The 26473-nt window shown below is 39.6% G+C and overlaps 1 protein-coding gene across 2 annotated transcripts in view; it reads right to left on the bottom strand.

The window, feature by feature from the left end:
• gatad2b (GATA zinc finger domain containing 2B) overlaps positions 1-21389 on the bottom strand; it is a 32780-nt gene extending 11391 nt beyond the window's left edge. The window contains exon 1 of one of the 2 annotated variants that reach the window (XM_053863262.1): positions 21271-21389. The gene's annotated coding sequence lies outside the window, so the exon portion shown is untranslated. The remainder of the gene's footprint in view (positions 1-21270) is intronic. The other variant, XM_053863263.1, reaches the window with a different exon arrangement.
• Between the last annotated feature and the right edge of the window lie 5084 nt (positions 21390-26473).

Raw genomic sequence — 26473 nt, 5'->3', positions numbered from 1 at the left:
CGAAAACACCGTTGCGGCATTAAGTGTGAAAAAAAAGAATATTTATCAAAAACCGGAGAATAACTCTTGTTGAAATCACAATCTCAGGGCAAGACGACACAAGACTTAAATCTTAAAATCAGACACAAAACATGCAGGTTACATTGCTGAAAACATTTTCAAGCAGGCACATAAAGAACAGTCTTTATTGTCTTTTAACAGTGACGCTACTAGAGTGATCACAGCAGATTATTTTTAAATCCTGTTGAAGTGTGCTCCAGGATGTTGGGGCAGAACTTTAAAAGCTATTTCTCCATACTCTGTCTTTACACTGGGGCTCATCAATATCAACTAGAACCTAAAATGATGTGCAGTAAAGAGAAGTCATGTTTTCAGATTGTGAAATACAAGCGTGCCGGAGAAAACCTGCTCAGAAGTGGCAAGATTGACGATTGACCCCATCAGAATTAAACAAGGAAAGTTCTTATTCCACGGGTGCCCACAAGGTTCCCACCCCTCTACATCCTGAAGGACATCGGACACCTCACTCAGCTTTATAGATTAATTTCGAAGTTTGATGATGATTCTGTGATAGCTGAACACTCATTGCCCAACAGTCAAGGTACCTGGTGGACAGTTGAGGCAACACTGAGCTTCAACGGCACAGAGGGCTAATGCAACAAAGTCCAAATGCCATGTTATTGTAATACACTGTAGTGCAGTTATGAGTATCTCAGACTATTTTATAGTATGTCTTGCATGTACAGAATCTGTTTCCCTTTACCTACAGCAACATTACCTATGTCCTACAGGGACACAAACAAATTGACCTACCAACCTAACTGTGCACAGTGCCTCATATAACAAACGTTTTCATAACAGCTTTGTCTAAGATCCATTCATAGGCACGTTGACAATAAGAAATGACACTAGAGCCAAATGATGGATGAAGCAAGACAGGTGATTTAAGACAGGCTGATCTATCAACTTACAAATAAATACCATGGTGGTGACTTGTTTCAACGTCTATCCACTTTTACATGCGTTATTTTATTTCACATACCGTGAGGATCACTGTAGGTTACAATGTGTTATGGAGAGTCAGACTCCACCTAGACCTTCAACTATAGCAGCATTCCATCAGAGATCACACAGCCACATGGTTGCACGTGGATTACTATTCACAGAGCTAGGCAGCAGAGGAGGTGGCGCAGGATGCAAGGTTGTCGAGTTGCCGTGCAGGCACAGCTTTGATGGGATCCACACAGAGCAGTGCTAGGCAGCAGGTTCTCACAAATGCTATGTAGATAGGCAACATTAGGAAGTGCTGCCGATTACTGTTGGGGTGCGGGCGGCTCCGTCGTTATTGTGAGGAGACCCGGCTTCACTCAGGGATAGCAGACAAAGCTGTCATGCTACGAGGTGACACAGTACACTGAGAAGTGCTTGGGGTAAATGCAGAGGGGTAGAACTGGTCATGTACTGGTAGTGTATAACAAGTGACTGAAGAACACCATTGAAAGATATAAGGCAAGATATCTGGTTACCATGTTCAAGCTTTTATGTGCTTAGGGCATGAAAAGTTATGACACAAAGATTGGGCTACATACATTGGCAACAAATACTGGATATTGGTCTAGTATTTAGTATCAGTAATCAGCATTGGTCCTAAAAAGAACACATCCATCGACCTCAAATTCTGATAAAATTCTGCTCTAGCCTCGGCGGACCAGTCTCTGTAACTCTTTGTCATTTTAAGTAATACTATGGAGAACACATGCAATTAAAGCATATGAAAAACTTCGACTTGACGGGTTTGAATAGCTAGTTATTCTATCATCAGATAGCTATTTGAAGATTGTCCCTAATGGTGTCTTCTGATTGTTTCACAATCTTTAATATTGTGATACACTAATCTGTCCTCCTGCAACATCTGTTATCCTCTTCTCATCTATTTAACACAGGGAGGAGTCTTGCTGATTACACAACACATCCCTTCCTGCCACTGGCCTATTTCTCCAATTCGGTTGTGATGCAGTGGTGGTGCCACACTCCCATTTCAGTTGGCTTACACAAAACAATGTCCATGTCCACCTTCCCCAGGAATCCCTGTAACAACCACCCTATTAGCTTTGTGCACTCCTCCTGGCCAACGTAAGAGAAGAACAGACACATATCACAAGGTACATTAGACAGCGACAAGATGGAAGTTAATGGACAGCAGACAGGCCTTCCACCAGGAAAAATGAGGACAAAAGTTGGACCAACGTGTGCTGAAAAACAGCCGAGACACTGTCCAGACATCCACTTACAACCCGCATTCCATCAATAGGCAATGTTCAGAACCCCTTCCCCTTTTGCAGCTGTACAGTACCACAAAGAAAACCCCTCCCTGCTCCTCTACCCTCCCCCAGTCCTCAAACCTGTGCTTCCCCCTCTGTTCACAGTAAAAATAAACACATGCTTACTTTCAGGACCCATGCATGTAGCCAGAACTGTTCACGTTACACCGTCCAATTAGGAGTGGCAGTGGAGCATGTAGATATAAGCATGAGAAGGGCATTTTTTTGTGTCTTGCAGCACGCATCATCCTCACACGTCTTTGTCTGCAGGCTCAAGCACACATGCATGCACAGAGCAGAAAGGAGGCAGAGATGACAACTCTCTCCTGACATAATGCCAATACTTAATTCCCTCTTCCCATCCCCCAACACACTCGCACACTCACAAAATGTTCTTTATGCACAGAGCTGCTCGTCTATCAGATGGCGGCAACCAAAATGTCCTCCGCACAATCAGCAGTCATTTAAAGGAGCTAGTGTTAGCACAAATACTTGTGTCCTCCAAGTTTGATCACATTAAGATAGGAACAAATGTACTGTCAAAACCTATTTTTTTTACCAGTGATCCACAAAACCACTATTTATTTGGCTGATGCAACGCCACTCCTCCCTGTACTGACTTCTTTCAGATCAACAGTAAAAACACTCCAGGTCTAATTCGATGCCGATTGCTAGGCTCGCTGTATTTTGCCATTGATATCAGCGACCATTTTTTAAAAACTATAGTACGTATGCAAGTATAGTTCCCGCCGCCACAAAGGTATTGTTTTCTGTGCCAGTTTGAAAAATGCTTAATGCAGAGACTGAACGAGAGCTCACTCTGGTTTAAAAATCACTGTAAAGTACTATATAGCTAAAGGTCAAGTGATGTTAATGAGATTTCCAACTAAATCTATCTTGTTATTCATGTTACAACAACCAAAAATTTAACAATGTGGCGGTGGTTGACAGCCAAATCTATTTGCATTTGCAGAAGGGCATCATTGTAATCTACAACGGAGCTGACATACCGTTGGTGCACTTTGTGGAGAATGTCATGAGATTGTGCATCGCCATCCAGAGGAGTTGGCACATCTGTCTTTAATGCTGCTGATGTTTATACAGGCAAGATCACCAATTCTAACCTTCATCAAGCTATTAACAAAATTGTCAACATGCATAAAAAGTCCCATTTTAGCTGGACTCAATATTACAGTCTTGGTTCTCAGAAAAATGGACTTGGCGCTGGCAAAGGTGAGAGGATAGGGAAAGCATTATGTCAATGAGTGGTCCGCACAAAATCATAGAAATACGACTGTGTGTGTGAGTTGAGGCAGGATGATTATAAACTAAAGTTAAAAAAATCACGATTGTTTTGATTTATATCATAATCACGATTACCCAATGATTGAAGATTTTGTTGTTAATGAACTTTAACTTCAATCTTAGTGGAATTTTAAACAGCAATAAAAGAATGAAAACTCTATGTAAAATATAAATAATGATTTAACAGTAATTTAATTTTCATCTTGAATGAATATTATGCTGCAAGAAAACGATAGCAGCGTTGTACTGAGGACTGCGTCAGCACCAAACAGCAGCTAATACTAGCGTCCCCGTCTCCATGTAAACAGCGGGTTTAGCTCTTGTTGATCTCGCTATGCACTGTTGCATTGCGCTGAGGGGGCTCCATCTGCGTAGGCTTGCTGTGCCTTCCTGAGCAACTTCCCTCTGTACAATTTTTTTTAAGAAAAAGTAACAGGGGCAGGGCGCGGTGAAGAATTTTGGTCTATTTGGACAAGATGAGAGCAGTGGGGGAGACAGCCATTTGTCATAAAAATTGTTTCATGACAATTATCAGGTTTCCATAATTGTAGGAAGATGTAATCGTGATAAAAATTTGATTAAAGTGACCAGCCCTAATGTGCGTGTTGGCTTGTGCCAGCGCCGATGAGTTGATGGACATCTGAATGTCCACCTTAAGATTTATCACAAGGACAACAATGCCAGTCGGTGAGAGCCTCAGTCTTTTCCTTCAAGTTTTATTTCCCCATCCATGCTCAGCCTCCCCACGTCATCAGCGTAACATAGATCAGTGAGTCAATGCGCTTTTCACACCAAGCCAGATGTGCAGCTCAAACAATCTACCATGCCATTTATTCATGCTATATCCTCCACAACTTTGGTGAGACACCCAAGGAAGTGATTGATGGACACTATAAGTCTTCAGCAATATGTTTAGGATCAAGAGTCACATAATATCTGCCCTTGCTCCTGACTAGAGTCAGCATTTGAGTGAAGTGGATAGCCGGTCTGTTTCAACAGAAATTCCAACAGGCGAGTGTTGCCGCTCCGGTCCAAAGTAATAACCATTGTTAAAACAACAGTTAGTGTAATGAGGCACGGGGAGAGAGATCGGATCAGATGAGAATGGTTAAATGAATGCAGCATGTAACAAAGGATAACAATGACATACATTGTAAATAAAGTTTAGAGTCATCTAGGAGACGCTGGTGACCAGGCCCATCCGCAAATAGTACAGGCATAGTATATGGTGAATTTGCAACTCTTTCCTCAGTACTACCAGTACTCTCACTTCTTCTGTGTGTAAAAAACTTCAATCAGGGGAAAAAAAGGCTATTTAGGATCATATATTCTCCAAGAAAAAAAACGTAAACATATCAAGAGGTAAACACCGATACTCAGATAAAGAGCACACTTGCAACAAAAACATGGTAACATGGTTTTTTTTATCAATGCAGTCATTTTAACTGGATTTAACTGCATAAAAACACTAAATGAAAATGGAAATGCATTTTTGAACAAAGTGCAATGTCTGATTATTGAACCAGATTAAGCAACATTGGAACATATTATTATTTTGTATTTAATCATCATTTTAGAGCAGACTTGAACAAAGTGTGGCCACCGGGGCCAAATGTGGCCCTTTGAATGTAGTTAAGGGGCCCTCCTGGAGTCAGAGTAAAACTATAAAACTGACATTGTTGTACTCTGACATTTTGGTCTTGTGCATTGTTTGACTTTTCGTAATTGTTCTTCATTTCCGTAGAGTATTTTAGGAGTATTTCTTGTCCCTCAAAATACACATCGAATATTTAAATGTAATGGGGTTTAAATTAAACAAAACACAAAAAGCCAACATTTTCTGTGCATGTCTAAAGCGTAACCTCCTAATCACACATGCCATCACTTGATTTTTATTTTCAATTTCTCTTACCGACTTTTCTTTGGGTTTGACGGCCCCTCTCAATGGTCACAATATATGACCTGGCCCCTTAGGGAATTTTATTTAATTTCCTCGCCTTCAAAAAAGTAGACATGACAGATTCCGATCACACATAGTTAGGCAGGAAAACAATTTTGTCAACTTGAACTGGCTTCTACTGTGTTAAGGTTGGCATGTACTCGGACTGGACAATTATTTTGATTGATATCATAATCACGATTATTCAAATGATTGTTCAACAATTTAAAAATTCATTGAACTTTCAAACTTTATTGAACAACAAGAAGTGCTTGGTTTTATCATCCTGTCTGAGGTTGAGCATGAGTGATTGTTCTGCTGCATTTCTCCACTACTAAATAACCATTGGTTTTCGAAAACATCTCCACCAAGTAGCATCCACTGCTTTTGTGACACTTCTCTGAGGTTCTGATACTAAAAACCATGCTGCCGTTGTACAACCAAGTCGGTAGGCTAATACATAATAACAGTGGCTAATATTAGCGTCCCTGCACGCACCTGCTGTGATGGGCGTTCGGCTGAATAATCGTGTCATGACGATTATCACGCCTCCATAATCCTCAGAGGAAATGATCGTAATCCAGATGAAAATTCAATTAATTGACCAGCCCTAGCATGCATTTGTTAATTTACCTTCTTTTGTGTTGTTTTATTATAGTTTTGGGAAGCTTACAGACAAATCTTTAACATTCATTATCTCAGCTTGTTTCATAAGAGTAATAACAGTGTTAACATTTTGGAGTACATTTATTTAGTTTAAGGCCAACTATTAACCTACAAGCTGAACCTCGATGTTGCACGAGTGTAAATAAAGTGTGATGTCATGCTAGCCTTTCATGTCGTTGGCTACGTTTAGCTTTGCTACGCAGACAGTTTCAGTGTGCGAGTCAGACAAGGACATGCCATCATTCCGGCTTGCATGGATGTGGTGGAGGCGCATCAGATTTAAAAACAACTCAAAGTTGTGCTTTAACTGGCTAGATAACTCCAACATCAGCATTGAATGTATATACACAGCCGCTGTGCACAGAGACAACGGGCATGAAAATACACCCTGTTAACATAGTGGCCACATGCTAATGGATGTCCATTTGACATCTATCACATGCGATATACATAGTAATACCTAGGTCATTACCATCCTTGCCTTTTCAGCTAGACTGATATTAGCCTGAATTGTCCTCAAAACTACAGACTCACAAAGATTAATGAAATAAATATGGTATTATGGAGTGCGACTTAGTAGACACAATTAAATAACACAGCAACGTATACAGTTCTAATATCCCTCTATTCCCCTTTCATAATTATGAATGTGGCTAAAAATGTGACCATATTTTGAAGAGTTATGCGATTACTCTTTTAAATTTTACATGACGATACACAAATGACAAAACAGAGTATCTGCTGGAGCAACAGTGACAGTGAGAGAGCCAGCCACGATGGTGGTCGTCTGGCAACGCTTCTCCGTCGAGGAAAATTACAAACAAATAGCAGTTCGCAACATGTGCACCCAGGGGGTCACCTGCCCTGGTAAACCACCTAAAACACCATGAATCTGAGGAGGAGTAAATGTGGTTAACAGGGGGGCACCGCCACAGTTTCAAGTACAATTTCTTCAATCAAACCAGCATCAGATATAGATTTTTTAAATTTGTGCATGGCAATGACATCTTCTAACTTTCCTTCATTCATCAAATGTATCAGTAACCAATAATGAACCTGAAAGTAGCAAATTGCACATTTTATTTAAATAGCAGTACTGTATAGTAACTGACCCATAGATTAAAGACACCGGACAGGACAGTCACTAAAAAGCCAGCATATAGCCAACATATTATAGAAGAAGTCACTCCTTTGATTCTAAAACTTCTCAACACATATTTCCATAATTTGAAATTGTAATTTCTCAAAAACCCATGTCTGGGAATTGTCTAGACTCGCCGTACTTGGTTCAGTGAGGATCCCACCAACTAGGAAAGTTCTTTGTGCAAAAAATGCAAAAAATAAAATAAAATTCAAATTATATTTGAAACTCAAAGTATTACAGTGATAACTTTCTATTCCTCCTGAACTCTGCTTATCAGACCCATCTGCTTCCACGAGACTGCAGACACGGCGTTTTTGATCAGCTCCAGTCGCACTTGCAAAAGACACCGCTCAGAGACTCGAGGAATTTTTTTCATGACCGTAGTTTTAAACATTCAAAGAATTTAAAAATTCAAGAAAACGCTCAATAATGACAGTAGTCGTTGCAGCCGATCATTGTTATTTAATAATATTTAATATGCATGCCGTTTTTTTTATCATATGCAGAGATTGCCTCGGCTAAACTTTATCAACCTTATCATTTAAAATGTTTGTTATGTTATTATTAATAACTCATATCGGTACTCTGCATCTACAAGTACTGAAAATGTTAATACTCAAACTCAGTCATCAATGAAGTGGTATTGGGACATCCCTAGTTCCACTTACAGTAAATATTAACACAACATTTGCACTTCCACTATAATGCGAAACAAACGTTCATCATGAACAGCATCAGACCACGACAGGAATCACAATCACACAGAGAGTTCTTGTCCTTTTTGCTGTGGCTAAGTCTGCTCAGTTTTCTGCATTATTCACATACTGTATATGAACTTCTTCCCTGTGAGGCAGGCCTACATATTATGATAGAATGAGATAAATTGATGCCAATATTGTAGGGATAGCTAATATGGGCAAAAACGATTACCAGAATAAATTGTGCATTCTGGCTAAAAACTGTGATAACATTTTCTATTACATGTTTTTGACACACGACATGTCTTGAAAGCCCAATGATGAAACTTAACAGTAACTAAAAGGTCAGTTGCGTTCTCTGTATTATTACTGGAGTCCGTCTCCAACATCATCACTCTTTATGTTTAAATATAAGTGTTGAGATGGGCTATTACATGTTTCACATCTCCCGTAGAACCCTGTCGTATTCGTAACTTTTATTTTGCTGTTACATTGTTTGCAGGACAGTTTGCAGTCCTCAGTGTATCTCATGTGTCTTGACAGTTAACTATAACTTTGGACCCACTGAACACATTTCCTGGACACAATCAAAAAAAAAAAAAAAAAAATTTAAATAAATTATTATTAGTTCATATTATGTTTCCTCTACACATAAAATAGTGTGGCGCACCGCCACAGCTTAAATGGGAGCCACCACACAAATCAGAAATCTTTTTAAATATTAAATGTCAACATGACCATAGGTCAGGTAATTAATGTAGATAAACCCACAATAGATTATTGTCCTTTTGGCACAAGTCTGCTTAGTCACAGTAAGCAGACTAAATTGGGGATGCACCAAAAAGAAAATCTGAATAAAATTTAGAACCCTTAGACAAAATTCCAAATAATACCAAATATCAAATGCGGTTGTTTTTTTTTTTTTTTTACATTACATAAATAGTCTAGATTACATCTTTATACATGTTTTTCAAAGAAAGTAAATGTTTAGATGCTAAGATATTTCTGACATTAAAACAATGTTTTTTATTTACATTAGTCCTTATAACAAAACTTCCAAAAATGCATTAAGGTGCTGTTTCCTTTTGGGGTTAAATTGAGCTGTCTGCTGCCCACAGTGTATGTCATGTATCTTTACAGTTCACTTTAACGATGCTACGCTACTACTTTAACTACACTGTTGAAGAAATATAAGAAATAATGTCAATAACTGATCATTTAGACATATTTTCTAGAAATTACTAACTGTCCTTCGTCTAGTGTGATAAAAAAAAATACTTTCACGACACTCTCTCCAAAAATGGCTATTTTCATTGGCACTAACATTTTGACCGAATCAGAATTTGTTGATGGTAGCTAACTGATGCTAGGTAGTAGCATTAGGGCTGTCATCCTGCTTGTGTTGATATGAACCAAGTCAAGACAACTGTGTCAGAAAATCTATTAGGCACCACTTAATCTAACAAAACCAACACTGATCCAGAAACTCAGTCCATTAATGTCATTATTAAGAGCGTCTTGTATCAAAAATACGACCGTGAAAGTTTTCCATGCTCTCCATGACTGTCACACGCCACGGAGCTGGAAAGCACGGCACATATTTAAGGATGCAAGTTCAATGCAGCGAGTACACCATGTGTTTGTGAGTGTGAGTGTGTGTGTGAGATGCAAAATCCTCATTGTGGGGATTGTTTTCGGTGGTGAAATGCGTATGATAATTTATCACCTGTGCTTATCTGAACGTGTGTTTTGCTCTTTTGAATGACCCTGTGCCAGGCTCTTTCGTGGACACTGTTGACCTGGTCACCACCAGGTCACTTATTTTCTGGTCCACTTTGCCTCGTGCCCTGGATGAAACCTATACTGTACCTGAATTTAAATGATAAATAATGATATGAGATTCAACTACGCTTGTTGTGTAATCTATGACCTTTTTGCTTGTGAATATACATCATTATTTCTATCTCTATCTCTGCCTCCAAGGAGCATTGTAGTTCATCACTACATATCATACAAAAGTAACATTGAAGGTGGTCGAAAAGAAGTGCTCCCATGGCATTAGAATGTATCTACGTGGGACTGTGTTGATCTCTCTCTCCAATAATGAGAAAAAAAGACATTCATCAAGAGAACAAATTCAGTTTGGATGCGGCAGTTGTGCATCTTGCAAAAATATTTTCACCACAAAATCTACCCTCCGAGCCTGCATAAGCCAACAGTAGGACAAAGCACTGTGGTTTCAAAATCCAAGTTCTAACATTTTAACACAAGTCTCAACAATGACATGCGTAGATTCCAATACTTTTAGTCAGGGCTTTATCGATTGAGCTGTGCATCTATAGCAGAGAGTGAACAGCAGCTCCAGATGCAGGGACTTAGAGTCTAGGAATTTCATTATCAAAGGTTCCCTTTATTAAAAATAAGTTAAAAACTACGATTGTGAACCAAAGTCCACCACAGTCTCCACAGCTGTCACACGCCGGTGTCGGCTGTCAAACGGAGCAGAGCTGGAGAGTGCAGCGCGCCGTCGCTGTCTCGTCATGTTCACATGCGCAAGTCCAGTGCAGCGAGTGTGTCACATGTTTATCGAATTTATTGTGACATATAGAACTGTCATTGTGGAAATTGTGCTTGGCGGTATATTGTGTACGATAAATTATCGCACAACCCTAGTATGTATGTACGTATGTGCAATAACAATGTCAGATCACAACTTTTCTTGATTTTTTTTAAAAAACAAATCGTTTTCAAAATGCCCCTTGTTAAAGCATATGTAACGAAAACTATAGAAACAAATTATTTAAACTGTGACAATAAACTTACAAAAAAATACAATTTAAACTAATAAGCAGTGCAATTGCTAAAAACAAATAAGTAAGTATCACAATAAAATAAGAACAATCTCCAGTCAACACTCAGAGATCAGTTTTAGACACAACCAGTTCCAGCTGCATTTCAGCCCAGCATTCAGCTGTTAAACAGGAGCTGCATCTTTCCTCATCTTGGTGTACTTTGGTATCAATGGTAACCCATCCTCTTCACCCGTTTTTCACACAAACACCACAAAATGAATGCAAGACACTCACCCTACTTGATCTGAAATACCTCAAAACTTGGGGTGGGAATCTTCAGGCACCCCACAATGCAATACAAAACTGATTTCTTCATATCTCACTCTGACCACTCACCATCAAATTGTGATTTTAAATGCAGTAGTAACGGGATGCACCAAACATCCGGTGGCCGAATATATTTGGCTGACAAGTGAAAAAAAAAAAATCAGTTCCAAGCACGGAGGAGGTGGATTTTCAGCGTATCGATAAAAAGAAATGACTTTTTGCTATGGAAACAGGTTGTGCTGATGAACAATGACATCATGACCCCATCTGCCTCGGCTCTCTCCCCCTAAAAATGCCACTTTACAACAATACTGGCACACTACATATTAGTGTACATTTGGCAACAACTGTTATTGTCAACAGTAAAATCTTCTGGTCCTCTGTTGTTATATTTAGTATATAAATGTACATTGTCTGATAAGTATTTATCTGATATTTATTCTTTTTTGGATATATAGTTTTGGGAAACCGGAGGCCTCAGACCGAAATTTCGTTGCCATAATATGGTGATATGTTTTTGTGCAATGACAATAAAGAAAGTCTAAGTCCAAGTTATTAGCAGGGAATGATGTGACAGATGTGCTTCGGACACATGAGCAGCAGCCACTATAGGAGAAGCCAATCACAACAACATTTGACTGAACGTTTATTTTCTCAAACTTTCTCAGAAACACGCATCCCCGGACTCTCTCCTGTCTCTGACTTGTGTGACAAAATCTGAGTCGCATCATCTGTAAACACCAGCGTCTCTTTTAGCGACCGATTTGCACTAGTGCTAATTGTAGCTGACAGCTGTCTTCTGATTTGCCACTAGAGTATTACAGCGCCTCTACAGTCCTGCCATCGTCTGATATTGTTTCCAGGAGCTCCGTGTGGACAGCAGAAATGACATAGTTTTTACGTAGCACTTTTTCAAAACCGGCATGGAAAATGATCCGATCGGAAAATGTGCCGCTCCATGTAGGTGTAGCCTGATGTTATTCTGGAAGGGAAACAGCAAATAAATGTTAGCTGAACATCAATTGTTTTGTGTTAGAGAGACCCTCTCTGATGACACCATCACCTGGTGCTCTCTCTTGCCAATAAGTGCGAATTAATAACAAAATGGAAAAAGGCATAAAGTCGCATTTTCTTGACATTGAATTTGTAATCGAATTGATGAGACCTTCTATGCACACGAAGTGGAAAAAACTAACCACGAAATCATTTTAATTGAGACACGTCTTTATAAACCTCTTCAAGGTGGAAAAAATAGAAAAACCTTGCTGAATGCAACAACTATTCTGTGATACATCACAGTTTGGTGAATCTCTCCAGACTTTGCTATGTCCGTAAAAGATTTACATAGCGCTTGTAGCGGGACTCAGAGAGCACTGCATTAATGAAAGTTTCCACGCCAGACGTTTCAGATACAGGTCGCTAACAAACGCTGCACCCGACTCCAAAATGGTTCCGGATTTGGTCGTTGCCATCTCCACGTAAACGAAAATGGCGTATTTTATTTTAACGCGGTTCCCTGGCAGCATTTTCCTGCTTATGTGCTACAGGATGCCAATTTTAGACAGATTGAAAGATCCTCCACAGCAGACATGTTGCTGCTGAGTGAGCAGCGAGTAGGGAGGAGCGGACGCATTCACCGGTCACACTGAAGTCGGCCGATCACGACTGGTGACCGATCAATCCGAGCATCCTTGGTATGTACTTTGTTCTGTGATTGCTATTCAAGCCAAAAGTGGGCCATGGTTCACGTTTTCTTGTAGAGCCAAGCAGCACCACACACAAGAACACACTCTTGCACACAAGGACAGTGGAAATGGGAAGAAGACTAACATTTGCATATGGCTAGTTTCTGATACTAATGATACCAATCAGGATGAACCCCCTAGCAACAGACGTGGAAAAGCTTGTATGGTGCAGCTGAGGAGATGGGGATTGTGGGACAGAGCTCAGGAGCCAATGGCTAGTGAGAGAAATGTTGAGCAGTCGACTGAAGCCACTGCTATTTTGACGCCATGCACTGGGAGATAATTGCAGAAACCTTCACCTGCCGTCTGCATACGTAGCATGAACATGCACACACACACAGTTCTTTATTAAAGTAATAACATCTCATCTCGTTGCTATGACAACGGTTGTCTATTTTTAAGCTGTACCACTAATCAATTCCTATTCTGCTGTCGCCTGAGAAGGGGGGGAGGGTGTGTGTGCGTGTGTGTTGTGATATATTGGGGGCGGGGGCAAAGGGGAGGAGAAAAGGTGGGTAGGAGGAGGGGGTGAGCGTGAAGTTTGAGACAAAGAGCTCATCCACTTCCGGAGAGTCAGTGTCTGAGGACCATCTAATAGTGATGCAAGGACATGATTGTCAGCTGACCGACCAGTCATGGTCCTCACTATTTAAGTGGACAACACTCAGCTTGGACTGATCAATAAAAGCACATCATGGCAACTGAGAGGGATGGTCCTTCCAAGAGTCAAGCACGGTGTTCCCACTGAAAAAAGGATTTTTCTAACCAAGATTTTTGGACAAGATAACTCAAGCAGGAGTGCTACCACAGGAGTTGGACATTAGGGAAATTAGGGATGCACCAATACCAGTTTTTACCGGTACTAATGGCATTACAAATTGCTTGAAAAGTAACTTTAGGTTTTTTTTTTTTTCTTTTATATCGTTACTTGAACAACATCCCTCAGCATGTTTTCTTGAACATGGGTGATGGTCACAAGTTTCACTGTAGTACACACACACATTTGAAAAATATGTCATTAACTGACATCCAAAAATCCATAAAATAGTCTCGTAGTTTCGTGGTATCGGTGGCCATTCAATGAGTACAGTTCGAGTACTGAAACCCAGTATCGGATACTCGACACTGGTACCAGTACATCCCTAATAAAAATCCACGTAGGAAGGTTTACGTGGTAATAGGTTTACAGTTCAGAATTCAATGACAGCTGCATGGGTCAGGGGTTGGGATCTTCGGGCACCTTTGGATTTGACTACGATGTATGTGTCGTCCTCTAACACACACACACGTTTGTTTTTCTATCTTTGTAGGGACATCACACGCACACACAGCGACAAAGCCTGGTCAGCACCAAATGAACCCGACGCTCCTCCTACGTGACCACACACCTTCACAGCAACATGGCGTGTTCCTTGTTTGAACTCCATCTAAGCTGACAAAGCTTACAGCTAACAAGACGTTTAATTGCAGAACTTTATTTACATGCCAGGCTACCACACCGTTTAATAGTTGGCTTGAAACTAAACACCGCACCAAGCACAAACAAGAATGACTACAATCATGGAGTGAGATTATAAATGTTAAAGATTTGTCAGGGTGCTCCACAACACTAAAATAAAATGGGGCAAATTAGGGCAGCACTGATCGATTGGCTGACATTTATGATGTCATCATGATTAGCCAATTGAATGGCAAATATAAGCCAATAATTTTAAAATTCTTTATTAATTTATATTAATAAGATGACGATTATACTTGCGTATGATAAGAAGTGTTGTCATGCTTTAAAAATTTACATCGCAATGTAAAAATGACAAAACACAGCAGGCAGTTCTCTGTAAAAAAATTAAAATTTTAAATTTAAAAAAAAGTTGTGGTAGACCTGCTGCTGCAAACATCAGAGGCAGCCAGCCACAAAGGCAGTTGTTTGGCAATCCTTCTTCATCCAAGTAATTGACAACCTAACTGCAGTTCACAACGTGTGCACCCACGGACTCAGACGCAGCGTTAAACCACTTGGCCTCTAATCTATGCGGTGAATTCCAGTGCTGCTAAGAGGCTAACAAACGAATGCTAACCGGAGCAAACTGCTGGCGAAACTATTGCTAATGGAGTTTATTATTTTAGATCAGCAGTCGAGTTCTGTTGTTGAAGACTGGAGATGCGCTATCAGCTGTTCATAGCGCACCTGGACCCTAGATACTCATTCCCTGGGCATGAAGTCGATGCAAGGAGATATGGTGTGTCAGGTTAAAGGAAACATTCTGGTGCTTACATTGTGGGTTTGATTGGTTCATCGTTCATTGAAAAGGGGAAAAAAAAACATTTTGCCTTTTTTATTGCCTTGTTATTTGCTTTAAATTTTTCTATGTTTTTTATACAGTGTTGTTTAGTATTATGGTTAGTTTGTAGGTAAAAAAAAAAAAAAAAAAAAAAAAAAAAAATATATATATATATATATATATATATATATATATTCCCAGTGACAGCGGCGTCTGATGATCAAACAGTAAACATCAGTTTGAGGTTGTCTGGACTACTCTATGCAGGTCTCACACGTGCCCTTTAAATGACCATTTTTCGTTATCATGTTCCGTTATCGTGCTTCAGCCTGAAGACGTCACACATTGTTGAACTTTAATTTAGTGGATCCACTTTGCTTTCCATCGATTGACTCTACGCCAAAGTGGACCATTGAAGTCTGGACAGAGAAAGAAATGTGTGATGGAGTTTTGGGGGTCGGTGTGCCCCCACCTGGTCACAGTGCTGAACAATGTCTTATTTTTTTGTTTTGTTTTTCTAATGTACTGTAGTGTTTTGTTCCTTTCTTAGATGATATTTATGTTGGTGATATTTATTAATGATAAATACATACACAAAGCTGGAAGTGAATATTCTAGTTGTTTTTTCTTTTTACAGTGCATTAGTGAAATAAAAAATCATAATGGACGCAACAGTTAATCTCATTTCATCTTAATATATAAGCATGGGAGAAATTCCAAATATACATTTTAATTTAGTAGTACATAGTATTCTAGTGCACCTATACATAGCTGCAAAGTTCTTTAAAAGTTGAACAAATCATCATCTTAATTGTCTTTAATTTTTTTTTTGTTTTAGGACATACAGTAACCTTTACATCAAGCTTAATGCCAATCTGGCTCAAATGCCAAAAATGGTTCTATCTTCTAATAGTTCACTAAAAACTTCCTGGGTCCAGACAGCGGTCCGGATCATTCACTACATTTGATCATTTGTTCCTTATCAAATTTGTACCACACAATGTCATTCGCATATCTCACTCGACCAATGACTTATATCAGCTTAGCAATCACATGATTTTAAGTTAGTTAGTACAGTGTTTCATGGTGTGATGTAAACTAGAATTGTTGCCAGAAGTCAATTTATTCAGCACAGATGAGAGTGTGTGACTGTCTGACGCCTGAGCCCATGGACTCACTCAGATATGAGCGAGTCAATAATCTGTGAATGGCTACTAATAAACATAGTGTGTGCCTATTGCAACTGAGAATACTTCTACTGGATTAAAAGTTATCTCTGGAATCAGTCGCTGATGTCACACACATGGAACTGCACGATCTCAGACTATGTGAACCCAGTATTAGGGACTGAATCACCCCACAGTTTTACTTGTAATATATATATATATATATATATATATATATATATATATATATATATATATATATTACAAGTAAAACTGTGGAGTCACAGTTGGCAGTCTGGTGAAAAGAATCAGCAACTTGTTCAATTATTGGTGTTCGAAAAGTGTCAAAATCAGGCTATAGACCATCATAAACAAAACTTCTTGAACGTTTTACTGTTGAAATCCTGCAAAACTGTCAATTGAAGTTCAAAATGCTCCAAGTGGCTTTAGTGAAGCAGGAATGTGTCGTTCTTGGTTTGTGAGCATGCATCAGAAGTCAAACCTCCAACTGGAACATGTATTAACCCTGTGAAGCCTGAACCATGTTGAGAGACTGATACATATATGTACACTGCTGCATAAATAGACAGTATGTATCTCATGGGATATATCCAATCATCATGCTTGAAAAGTCTCATTTGAATAATAACATAAACATGACACCTATAATAATGCGTTCACTGTAGCTTCCTAGTTATGGTTACAAACCAGCGAGTAGTATTGTAAATGGAAATGCTCAACTCAAAGATACTGAGTTCTATTGATACTAATGGATCTGTTCCTCTTCCTTTTTTCCCAACTGAGAATCAATGAGAGTGTGACTAATTAAGTCACTAACTAAATTCCTTATAATTATCTGTCATTAGTGTAATGTACTTGTTATAGTGTGCTGTCCGAGCATAACAGTGTCACTTTCACAGGAAAGATAATTTAAACAATGTAAGGTTAAGCACTAAGTCTAAATAGGTGGTAACAAAAATTATTGTGATTAGCCGACTTATTGAAAAAAGACATTTGTCAACAACGAAAAGAAGTATTCTCAGTTACAATAGGCACACAATATGTTTATTAGTAGCCATTCACAGATTATTGACTCGCTCATATCTGAGTGAGTCCATGGGCTCAGGCGTCAGCGAGTCATATACTCTCATCTGTGCTGAATAAATTGACTTCTGGCAGCAATTCTAGTTTATATATATATATATATATATATATATATATATATATTTAGGACAAGATATCACAACAGTTCTGGCAAATATATATATATATATAATATACTACTCTACTCATCATATATATAATATAATATGATGAGTAGAGGCTGATTATTGTTCATTTTAATGAATTATTATTGTTAACATGTGCTTATATGGTTTATATGTTGAATATCTTTCTTTACATCTGTGGAGTGGAGATTATTATTATTATCTAAATTATCTGAAAGATCTCTGGCTTTTCTAAGTTTCATTACAGATGCATCAAAAACTGGCTTTTTAAAGCAAGCGAAACCTAACAATATGGGAAAAAATAAAATCATGATATCATCATGAAGTCCTAGTTACCATTTAATTTTATGTTTGGTTCACCGTTACTCAGGATGCCCCCATACCAACACTGGCCTATTCCGCAGTACTCAAAGTTCAAAATACTTGCTCATTGGAGCAGCTGATAGCAACTGCAGTGTTTCCCTCACTATATTCATTCAGTACATCAGAGGTTTTTACAGGGCTGCCAAGCAAATGAGGGTGGTCACAGGTATGGTAGGCAGGTAGACACCGTCCGATACAAGGCGCCATAGGCAGATCTCCGCTTCAAATCAGTGACGTTTCCCCTTATTTACGGGGCGCCATACCACCATGGATTGTTCAGACAAGAAATCAGCTGGTGAAAAGTGATGTCCATCCAGGAAAATGTCATAATTGCATGTTATTCGCATTTTACTGTACGAGAGCACCATCATAACAAGGACTGGTCCCGTTATGGTGCTGCTACTTCCTTCTATTATGGTGCTTCAACGGTGTGGTACTGGAATGTAACTCCCACGATAAACAAGGGAACACTGTATACTGTATGTAAACCAGTAGGCAGTACAAAGACCTTTGATATGCATATGCAGAGACTGCTCAGGCTAAACTTGAAACTAAAACTTTAAACTTGTCATGTTTGTTCAGGGAACGTGCTGAAAAAAATTCTAAAAAAAGTCCTAATTTAAAATGGTTGTTATGGTATTCGCAATTACTTATCGGTACACAGTATCAAGTACTTAGCAGTTATGCTAGGTTGGCATTAAAGGTCGTATTGGGACATGCCTAAATGCAACCATTCAAAACCTTCAAATTCATTAAAAAAGCCAAGGTAAAATAATTGAATGGAGATTGTGCAACACCATCCTCACAAAAGGAATCTACATCTGAGATCTGGGCCAAACACAGACATTGTGTTAAACTCATTTTAGTGTGAAGGATTGGTAGGGATTTTTATTTCATACAAGTGAACTACTGGTTATTTTTTATAGACAACATTATGCTGACATGACCAGTAACATCATTACACAAAGTCTATATCACCATTAACACTGACAGCAAGACAGACCCATAAATGTACAGAATAATTTTATAGAATGGGTCATCTTAGGATTTCACAGTAGGAGGTGGCAGTGTAGAAGGTAAAGTCTGGGTTACTGACACCAATAAAAGATTTTTTTTTTTTTGCTGAACAAAACGGTACAGGCAAAACCAGTCAGAGCCGGTTCATAACCACACACTATGGATTTATTTCTTAATTTGTGACCGTTAGTGGTTAGATCATCACATAGAGAAACGAGGAGAAAGCCTGCTTTTTTAAGAGAACGAGGAAATCTCTTGCCACTAACAAAAAAAAAAAAAAGAGTGCATAACTCCAGACCACAGGGTGGGGCAAAAACTGTTTCACCAGCCAAATAAGAGGAAAAGCAGGAAAAAAAGAAGCGGGAATATGAGACATTTAGTGAAAACGAGTCAGAATACTTTACTATTCCCGAGGCACATTGCGATACGTGCAGTTCATGAATTGAGGCCCAGCTAGGTGGCCTTAACAGGGGAAAATGTCTTACAATGTCTCAAATTCGATTGATGCAGATAAAGAAACACCTAAACCAAAAGCGTTTGCAGAACAACGCTCATCTCTAAAGTTGAAAAAGTGAGTTGTTGAATAGCTCAAATTCTCATGTTGAACATGTTCCAGCAACTGGAGTTTACTTCCACATAATAGCTGCAACTTGCTGCCACTACTTAGTATAAAATGAAGTACAAGTGGTTGACGCAAGTTGATCCGTTTCAGCAGCTTTCAAAACTATGCCAACCCACCACTGTCAAGGAACTTGTTTTGAGCAAAAATAGCATTTCCATGTCATCTCTTGTTTTCATATACTTTTATTTTTGTATTTTTAACTGTAGTCTGGGAGATTTCAATTCAAACTAATCAAAAGAAAGAAGAAATTGTTTATGTCAACCTTGCAAAGTGTGCCAATTGAAGCAGCAACTTTCTTGACCAGACTCCACCTGGTCTCTCCTCAGCCAAACGCACCCAGAAAACCAGGAAGGCGTTCTCAGAAAATGCCTGTATCACCTCATCTGACTCCTGTTGACAAAGAGAAGCAGTACCTCTGAGCTACAACTTTGCATCACAATTTTTAGAGGAGACACCAGTGCTGATGGAAATCTTTAGTATCCTTGCTGAATCTTAAAGATTTGTAAATTCATTTTTCAGTCAGGATGGGAATGAAGAGCCCATCAGAAAAAAAAGACAGAGATTGCATATGAATTCCATTGTGATAATAGATCCATGATCATTTCTTATTTTCTAGCCTCTTGGTGAAGCTCAGTGGTTTATGTGAAGCACATGAATACATTCGGGCTCTTTGAAGTTACCCGACAACATTAAACATAGAACATTTTTGCCTTCTGAGAATTGAAAAGGCTAGTCTTCTGTCAGCGCCCATCACCTCTTGGGTGTATTCATCCAAATTGTAATCGTGCAAATTGGGAAATTAAGTCAACATTGAAAGGTGCAATTCTTATATTATTGTAATAACAACATAGAAAGTGCTATATGATATAAGGTCGAACTGTAAACTTGCAGTTAATGATCATTCAAAAACGTTGATAAAACCTTTTCCACATTGGTTAAAAAAAGCACCTTGTGTCGTTCAATGCGATGAAAACGTGTTTCAATGTACCACTAGAGCTAGGATGCAGAATGCAAGTACTATGTGTAATGCGTATTAATATGTATGTTCTATGAGCTTTTTGACATAAATGTTGAAATATGTGGTATAAATATGCGTGTCAGTCGTGAGCTTTACTATTTGTGCTGTGTGTTATTTGCTTGTGTGTGTGTGCGTGCGTGCGTGTGTATGCGCTTACACAGCGGCCTTGTCCTTACAGTATGATGCTTTGAGGCGCCAGCAGCCATTTAGGTGCATATGGAGCCAGTGGAGTCTCTACGTAAATGGCTGATGCATGATCAAGGCTCTTTTCTCAGTCTCAATGAACCCCCAGAGACCCGGAATCAAACAATGAAACGGACTGGAGGCATTTCGATCGGGGTTTCTACTACAACACATCCTCAACCTCCAACACCGGGTTTTTTTCCTCTCTTTTTTACGATTTCAATCGTAACTGTGCACAGATATTTAAATGCAAATGATGGTTCAGGGCGACGACGGTGGTCGCTGACATGTCAAGCTGCATCAATTACGAGAGAAGCCAAGCCGCTCTTTTGTCTGACAGCATTACCACACGAAACAACAGCTAGTTTATAATGTCACTACACCGAATCCCGCTGCTGCCATTTCAAAACAACCCCGTTCACATCTAGGCCCCAAACACATCCCCGGACTCACCTCTACCTTCTTCCGCCTCCGAGTATAAGGTCTCCGGGTTCACGGTCCGGTCCTGACGCGCTGCAGCAGAGCCTCGATACCAGTCCCGGGCACCGGCAGGAAACACTGACGCGTTGATTGGACCCAGGCAGTCGCTCACCCTCTCGGTGCAGCCACGACAAGCCTCCGATTGGCTAAGCGACCCAGACAGACTGTCGATTACGATGCTCTACGCCCTGTGACTGGTCCCTTTTCTCTGACTGCGAGAAACTGATTGGCCAATGTTCTTCATGGTGGAATTAAGCAGCCACCTGATTGGTTTGTAGTAGCGTTGTTGTGGGTGTCTGCCTGGAGAGCCATAATCATTCAAAGAATGAGCGTGACCAAATGTTTATGGTTCTATGATCTATCTATCTATCTATCCATCTATCTATCTATCTATCTATCTATCTATCTATCTATCTATCTATCTATCTATCTATCTATCTATCTATCTATCCATCCATCCATCCATCCATCCATCCATCCATCCATCCATCCATCCATCTATCTATCTATCTATCTATCTATCTATCTATCTATCTATCTATCTATCTATCTATCTATCTATCTATCTATCTATCTATCTATGTGTGCCTGTCTGTCTGTCCGTCTGAGGCCACTTAAAACGCTCTGGACCCAATAGTGTATGTAGACTTATGAAATGATTAGGATTGAATGATGGTGAGAGAAGCGGTCAATGCCACGTTCTGTAATCCACTTCAGGAATTCCACCACTCCTGACGTGCTGTGATCTTATTGATACCAGCCGTGCCATTTCTTTTGCTGGCACTGCTGCTGGCCTTCAACCCTCTGAGCCTGATGCTTGTGGGTCGTCCATCGTGAACAACCATCTCCAAAGACCCAAGGGTGTGTGTTGTTGATTTTCTGTGATTAATGATAGACTGACATTCAAAACTGAAAGCATTTCCTCAGAGTATCACATGAACTGAGAATATTGTTGATATAAATCAGTTCAATCGTATCTGTTTGTATAAAAAAGTGGACTCTACAGGTTGTGCGTTACACTACTTAGTGGGCTATGAATGAATGAATGTTTATTTCAACACATTGCATATACCTTACAAATTATATTACATTTGTATTTCCATTATGTAACATGGGTACACTGTTGTAGCATACAATTCAGTCGATATTTCTTCTTGCATTTCAGAGTTTTGTGCATCAAAGTCAGATGGAGAAGTCAGTCATATTTTGGGGATAGGGTTAGTAACACTAACCACTTGATGCAGAAACCTGCACCATTAAGTGTAAAGGTTCCAGAAAACTTGCCAACAGTAGGTTTAACAGGGTATGTTGCTTGGAAGTCATGTGTTGAGTCTAAAAACTCCATCTTCTCTAAACCTATATTTGGTCTTGACTGTTCAAGACCATTATAGGTTAAAATCTTCACTTTAGTAACTTCGTTAGTTAGCAGTTACTAAAGTTTGAATCCATTCCTTAACTGATAACCAGATTGGACAATTGGAAAAAGTCTGAGTCTCAGGAGTCTGAGGAAATCAACAACCAATACAGATTTTTTTTTTTCACAATGTCTTTCAACTCTGGGTACTGGTCACAATGTTGTCCTCCAGAGGGAGACAAAGTCCACTGTGGTTCAAAACAACGTCCAAAATTAGTCTCCAGAAAACGAGCTCATGTACTGTGCAGTGGATATTCAACGCTACGCTCCCAAGCAAATAAAATATAAAATAGAGATAAAAAGAGGTCGAATGCCGGCCTTGCCAGGATTAGATCAAATCAAATAAATCACTCCAATGTGATGGAAAGTGTATAGTATGTATCTGGAGCAAAGTGGGAATCTTGAGGCATACAGCAGTCCAATATCATATAGGCAGATGAAAAGATAAAGTTTGCCACTCCAGGATGGCATGTCACCATATGTGCATGCTCGAGGACTAGGAAAGGTATTTCAGATCGCTTCATTATGCAGAGAGCAGCCCATATGAAGGTACGGTGACACTGCCAGTGGGCAATGCTATGCGATTTGAGCTGCATACGGTAATGCCGACTACTCAAGACTACACAAGTGGGGAAGTTGGTAGTAGTCAGTAGTTATTTTTTATTTTTTTTAAACTACTGAACAAACGTCGAAAGATACAAAAAATGCTATCCGCCAAACTTCATGTTTTGGTGGATAATATAGATGCATCTGAAAACAGACATCAAGATGGGAGAGAGTGGAAATGGTGTCATCTCAGCAACAAATTCAACACCACGGTCATTCATTGTGGTTGTTGGGTGAAAGGGCGTTTCTGAGACCCAAACAGGAGCAACTTCCTCCTGACCAGGAGACAGTGTAACCTTCCAGGAGGACTTTTTTGGACCACAGTGACTAAATAAATATTGTTTTGGATGATAATGGATATTCCTCTAATGCACTAATAACCTTACTGATACTTGTTACCAATGGTGTAACAAGAAAGGAAACACAAATTCAAACATAATTGCCGTTTATTTATTTTTTTAAATTATTTTTTTCCTAGGCTTCTCCCATGTTCTCTGTGGGTGGTACATGTACCACGTTGGTGACCCCGGTTCTCAAGTTACTTCATGAAACATGCTTGACTAGTGTTACCATTCTGACTTAATAATATTTAGGGAGTGCTTCCTTGAGCTTCAAAAGTGAGAGTTATGTAGCATCTTATATAGCCTGACAGCATGAGCAGAATGCTACGTTAAAGAAAGATGGAGTTTTGGGTTAGCTATGGGACAGCGCATTCATTGAAATGTGATCCCAGTTCGTCGTAGAAACTTTTGTCTTCATTGAAAAACCTACAGGTACGCTTCAACAAGGCTGACTTTGTCGTTAACATAGGATGCTAAAGTCCACTTAAAGAATGGTTGCTATTTGACACCTTGGGGGTGAGAATGTGTGGGCCAGATTTATTGTGAAAGCTAAATCTGTGCTGCCGCTCCCTGTTCCTCCTGTCGTCTCCGTCCGTAATCAGACCGACCATCACATACTGGAACTTCTGCAAGTGGCAGGGTGGGGTGTTTCGAGTCGAGTGTAGAGGGTTATGTTGATGTCTTCTTGATTAAAAGCCACCTGTCCTGTCAGGCCCGTTAAATCCAACCAATACAACCTAAATGCATCACTCACACTGTGATTTTATCGTACAAGTGTGTTAATTGCAAGGACAGAGCAGTAACTTGTTCCTGCCCTGTATCAGTCACATCTACTGACCGCAGTGCTTCAGCAGACGCCACAGATTCCTTCGAGAAGATCTATGACGTAGGAGTGTACAGTTTGAATTGAATGTTTTCAGAATTCTTTAGTTTTGACTTCCTACCCGTTTTTTTTTTCCTTAATTTTTTTGTTTGTTTTTGACCCTTCAAAGGGTCGCAGTTGGTGCTCGGTAATGTCTTGGTCTCGGTTGGTGTGGTCTTGGAACCTTAGCTTTCATACAAGCTTCCTTTTGCTTACTGTGTGAAAAATGTGCGGTTTGTTCTCTCTCGGTATTCAACTGAAAGTCATAGTATTGAATAGGAATGTATTATTAAAAAGCCAGGGTGAATGAAATAGAACCCTTACTGGATGAAGAGGAGCATCAACAGGTTCTTTAAAGTACTTAAGCTCAGCTTTATCACTTGTGTCTCAAGCATATCTAATTTCTCAAGCAGTTACAATGCCTAATGTTTGCGTATGCCTACTTGACATGCGTTAACTCTGTGATGGTTGATAGCAGCAACCTGGTGTCACAGTGGCATCACACAAGGAATATTATCACAGTCAGGGCTTGCTGTATTTCTATCCTTGATAGGACTTGGTGAGCACCATGCATTGACATCATGGTTTGCCCAAACCATCCGAAACACATGGCTGAATATAACCATGACTCTTAACCTAATGAAAACTCAATTATGATTTGCCATGTTTTATCCCCCAAAGCACATACATGCATACAGCCTATGGACCCATCTTGACTGCAATAAAAGCTGTGGCAGAGAGAAAGGCGATAACTGCACTCCTTAAGGGTAAGATGAATCCAACCCACCTCCATGGGCTCAACTGGAATACTGCAATCTGGGGTCAGTACTACCTTACACAAAGCAAATGGATTAGGGTTACTACCTAGTGCTGGATTGACATACTGATTGTTCCTCTGGCGCCTTCTCCCCTTTGCCATTATCAATACAGTACTCATCAGTTCTTCCAATGAGTCGGGCTCACCGCTGGTAGACCTCTGATCCCCAGTTTCATCAGCCAGACCCTGGGTAAATGCGCTGCTTGTTCTTTCCATCAAATGGCAAATTCTGAAAACTTAGAGTGAATGGAATAAACTTCTGATGGAACTGTTTCAAATAATGACATCTGAAGGTCCACCCCTCAGTGTTTATCTCATACAGTTTATTTGCACAAAATTTGCTTTGTTTTACAGCTCAGGTTTACAATTTTAAAAATACAAAAAATCCTTAGGAAAAAATATACAGTGCACTGTGATTGATCTCATGAGCCTTGATCGGTTTATTTCAAATTACATGAAAATGTGTTTGTGAATTAACTCGGTGGAGCGCAACATATAGATTAGGCTTATTTTATGAAGTAAATTACTCTGAAAGAAAAAATGGGGAAGAATGTCACATCCTAAAATACAGTCCACAATGTTGTCCAGCAGAGGAAGACAGAGTCCACTAAAGTCCACCACGGTTCTTGACGCCGTTCCAAATAATACTGCCACCAAGAAAGGAACGTAGAAACAGGGCAGTGGAAACTGAACGCTCTCAAGGCACTGCATGAAAAAAAGAGACATTTACTGGAGTGTAAGAGAATATAAAATGCGTTGCGCAGCTCACGTTCCTTTTTCATACAGGTAATTACAACTGATGTCACAAAATCGTGTTCATGTAACCTACTAAGGATTATGGAATCAATGAAAAGAGGTTCCTTTAGTACTCCCAACTGTCGTACAGGTACAGGGGAACAAAATGGAGTCTATACAAAATTGCACATTTTAGATATTTATGATCAAATAATCACATAGATCATGATGCTGTATTTAGACCCATACATGTTTAAACACGTATGGGTCTAATCATGAATACTGGCAGACCACTTTTTGATTTTCTTGAGATATGAAGATGTGCGGATGTGCGGAGTCCATATTTCTTATGCTAGGCATGCTAGACATGGGAGCTACAAGAGCCAGGATGGGGCCCAACT

This window comes from Synchiropus splendidus, chromosome 4, assembly GCF_027744825.2.
Source record: "Synchiropus splendidus isolate RoL2022-P1 chromosome 4, RoL_Sspl_1.0, whole genome shotgun sequence".
Taxonomy (NCBI): domain Eukaryota; kingdom Metazoa; phylum Chordata; class Actinopteri; order Syngnathiformes; family Callionymidae; genus Synchiropus; species Synchiropus splendidus.
Note: the sequence above shows the minus strand (reverse complement) of the source record. Positions and strands in the feature narration are given on the sequence as shown.